The sequence below is a fragment of the Carassius carassius genome, chromosome 5, assembly GCF_963082965.1.
Source record: "Carassius carassius chromosome 5, fCarCar2.1, whole genome shotgun sequence".
Classification (NCBI taxonomy): domain Eukaryota; kingdom Metazoa; phylum Chordata; class Actinopteri; order Cypriniformes; family Cyprinidae; genus Carassius; species Carassius carassius.
In genome coordinates, this window is record NC_081759.1 from 12,765,182 (window position 1) to 12,769,855 (window position 4,674).

A 4,674-nucleotide genomic window follows, 5' to 3' on the forward strand; every position below is an offset into this window, starting at 1 on the left:
TGTATTATGATAATGTTGAAAACAGCTGCATATATTTTTTTCAGGTTTCTTTGATGAATAGAAAGTTCAAAAGAGCAGCATTTATCTGAAATAGAAATCTCTTGTAAAATGATGTCTTTATCATCACTCAAACACTTTTTATTTCACATAAATGCTGATTTGTGGATCCTTCTATTCATCAAAGAATGCTGAAAAAAATTACTCTATTTTAAATATTGATAATCAGCATATTAGAATGATTTCTGATTAATGTGACACTGAAAATTCACCTTTGATCACAGGAATACATTACATTTAAAATATATTCAAACAGAAAACAGTTATTTTAAATAGTAAAAATATTTCACAATATTGCTGCTTTTGCTGTTCTTTTGATCAAATAAAGGCAGGCTTCGTGAGCAGAAGAGACTTCTTTCAAAACATAAAAAATTTTTCCGTTAAAAAACTGTTGACTAGTAGGCTATATAGATTACAGAAATGTTATATCGTAATGTTTTATATATATATGTGTGTGTGTGTGTGTGTGTGTGTGTGATTTCTGTCCCCCTCACTCCTGAAAAGATGGCTACGCCCCTGCCCAAGGGTAACATATAGAGCGTGAAGAGTAGCGGCCCTAGTACTGAGCCTCGAGGTACTCCATACTGCACTTGTGATCGATAGGATACATCTTCATTCACTGCTACCAACTGATGGCGGTCATATAAGTACGATTTAAACCATGCTAATGCACTTCCACTGATGCCAACAAAGTTTTCAAGTCTATGCAAAAGAATGTTGTGGTCAATTGTGTCAAACGCAGCACTAAGATCCAATAAAACTAATAGAGAGATACACCCACGATCAGATGATAAGAGCAGATCATTTGTAACTCTAAGGAGAGCAGTCTCAGTACTATGATACGGTCTAAATCCTGACTGGAAATCCTCACATATACCATTTTTCTCTAAGAAGGAATATAATTGTGAGGATAGCACCTTTTCTAGTATCTTGGACAGAAAAGGGAGATTCGAGATTGGTCTATAATTAACTAGTTCTTTTGGGTCAAGTTGTGGTTTTTTGATGAGAGGCTTAATAACAGCCAGTTTGAAGGTTTTGGGGACATATCCTAATGACAATGAGGAATTAATAATAGTCAGAAGAGGATCTATGACTTCTGGAAGCACCTCTTTTAGGAGCTTAGATGGTATAGGGTCTAACATACATGTTGTTGGTTTAGATGATTTAACAAGTTTATACAATTCTTCCTCTCCTATAGTAGAGAATGAGTGGAACTGTTCCTCAGGGGGTCTATAGTGCACTGTCTGATGTGATACTGTAGCTGACGGCTGAATGGTTGCAATTTTATCTCTAATAGTATCAATTTTAGAAGTAAAGTAGTTCATAAAGTCATTACTGCTGTGGTGTTGGGAAATGTCAACACTTGTTGAGGCTTTATTTTTTGTTAATTTAGCCACTGTATTGAATAAATACCTGGGGTTATGTTTGTTTTCTTCTAAAAGAGAAGAAAAGTAATCGGATCTAGCAGTTTTTAATGCTTTTCTGTAGGATATGTTACTTTCCCGCCAAGCAATACGAAATACCTCTAGTTTTGTTTTCCTCCAGCTGCGCTCCATTTTTCGGGCTGCTCTCTTTAGGGTGCGAGTATGCTCATTATACCATGGTGTCAAACTGTTTTCCTTAACCTTCCTTAAGTGTAAAGGAGCAACTTTATTTAAAGTGCTAGAAAAGGGAGAGTCCATAGTTTTTGTTACATCATCAAGTTGTTCTGAGGTTTTGGATGTGCTAAGGAATTTGGATACATCAGGACGATAACTTTGAAAAGCAGTCTTTTGTGGTAGAAGTGATGGTTCTTTCATACTTGTAACACGAATTAGAATTTACAATTTTGGCTATATGAAGTTTGCACAGAACTAAATAATGATCTGAGATATCATCACTTGGCTGAATAATTTTAACACTATCAACATCAATTCCATGTGACAGTATTAAATCTAGAGTATGATTTCGACAATGAGTAGGTCCTGAAATGTGTTGTCTAACACCAATAGAGTTCAGAATGTCTATAAATGCTGATCCCAATGCATCTTTTTCATTATCAACATGGATATTAAAATCACCAACTATTAAAACTTTATCTGCAGCCAGAACTAACTCGGATGTAAAATCACCAAACTCTTTAATAAAGTCTGTATGGTGCCCTGGTGGCCTGTATACAGTAGCCAGTACAAACATAACAGGGGATTTATCATTAACATTTGTTTCTCTGGATAATGTTAAATGAAGCACCATTACTTCAAACGAGTTATACTTGAAGCCTGCCCTCTGAGAAATCCTGAAAACGTTGTTATAAATTGAAGCAACACCTCCACCTTTGCCTTTTAGAGGCGGCTCATGTTTATAACAGTGATCTTGGGGGGTGGACTCATTTAAAATAATGTAATCATCAGGTTTTAGCCAGGTTTCTGTCAAACAGAGTACATCTATATTATGATCAGTGATCATATTATTTACAAAAAGTGTTTTCGTAGAAAGGGATCTGATATTCAATAAGCCAAGCTTTATCATTTGTTTATCCATATTGCTTCTGTTTTTTATTTGTTGAACCTCAATTAAATTGTTAATCTTAACTTGGTTTGGACATTTTTTGTATTTTCTAGTTCGGAGAACAGACACAGTCTCTATAGTGTGATATCTTCCAGAGCTCTCGTCCTATTCTGTCACGGCCATGGAGGCCGTCTATGAGCTATCATTCGTTCTGGTCATGGCTACGGAGGTCCTCCATGAACTCACCGCCTGCCCTGTCACGGCCATGGAGGCCAGCTACCATCGAGTTAAGCCCATGGCGGGTCCCTGTTTCCCCTGTCAGGCCCAGGAAGGGCCCTTGTTTCCCATGTCAGGTCCAGGAGAGGCTCCCGATCTCCATGTTAGGCCCAGTTCTGCCTGCTCTGCCCCGGTCCTCGACCACTGCACTTCCTCATGGACCTGGCCCTCCGTCCCTCCCCCTGTTCCGCCTCCGCTTCACCGCCCTCCTAGATTGTTTTGAGCGTCTGGAAGCCGCTCCTTTGGGGGGGGGGGGCTATGTCACGATCATTAGATGGAGTGCCCATGAACTTCAGTAGAGGGCACTCCAATCAGGACCATTCCACATCAACCACCAGATGTCACTCGGACTCTAGAACCTCTCATCTGTTGCACCACACCCGAACTACATTCCCCATGAGTCACTGCATCACAATCACCCTGCCACACCTGAACATCATTCATCAGCCAATTTCCTTGTCACACCTGCACCTCATTTACACACACATAAAAGCAGCACACTCACTCCCACTCTCTGCGAAGTCTTGTTTAGCCAGTCTGACATTTCCGAGCGTTTTCCTTGTGTTTTCCTTCTGTACCTGACCTTTGGATTGTTTATACCGACTCTGATTCTCTGCTGCTTGCCCCCGACATCTGCCTGTTTCTGTTATCAATTCTGGTTATCCCTACATACCTGACGCCGTTACTGATCATTGCCTGTCTGACCATTCTCATCATTAAAGTTCTGCACATGGATCCGAACGTCTCTGTCTCATCATTACAGATTGCAATCTTGTAATAAGAGACTGTAATGATGCGCACACACACACACACATATATATATATATATATATATATATATATATATATATATATATATATATATATATATATATATATATATATATATATATAAATATAAATAAAGCTAAATGAATGACAGTGAAGTGTTTAAAGTGTTTTATCTTTAATCTTTTAAATAGATACATTGTAATATTTGAAGGTTAGTTTAGTCTGTGTTCCTATAAAACACAGGTTTCATCATGATTGCATTTGATTTACAGTGTTACTAGTCATCTACTATCAAGATCAGTCCATTCACTATGATGTTTATGAAAATTGATTCCTATTTATTGAAAAGAAACTTGTAATACATTCAATCCAATGTATTTACTCATGTTCTTTTTGTTGCATTATTTTTTTCCCCTTTGTAATTGCAGGTCATGTACATGAATGCAGCAAATAACTGGGCCTTGACATCCTACCAATTATTCTCAGAAGCAGTCCAGAAATTTGGCATACTGTCAAGGCAAGTACAGTAAAGAAAAAAGCATTTAAATTTTCTTTAAACCAGGGTTAAGGGAGACCAAGGACTGGAGGATGTACAGATCGCAAGGTTCATGTTTTCATCAAGAGGCATGGACCAACATAGTTTCATATTTGGTAAAAGTGTCCATAATCAAAGGTAAATAGATATGAAGTACGGTGACCCTGTTTTAGTTACCCTTTCAGCACACTGCTGTTTATGTGTTAATCTAAGTGGGTTTTTAATTATGTATTTAACTGCTTAATCTTAAGGACATCAAAGAGCCATATCTAGACTGGGTCATAGCTGAGATTTATTTTTATTTTTTATTTGATTTTTTTACCCCATATTTGTAGAAAAAAACCTGACAAGGCAAATCAAGTTCTTTTGACAGGAAAATAAGCACCAGTTGAATTCAGCAGGTGTTTGAGTGTCCTCAACCCATCCAAACTCATAGAGAATTAACATTCTTGAACAACTGCTTTGAAATCTAGCTACTAGCTTCTCTAATCTTGTATTCTATTTTTTTATATTTATTATAGAATTAACAAAATGCAAAAAAAGGCCTC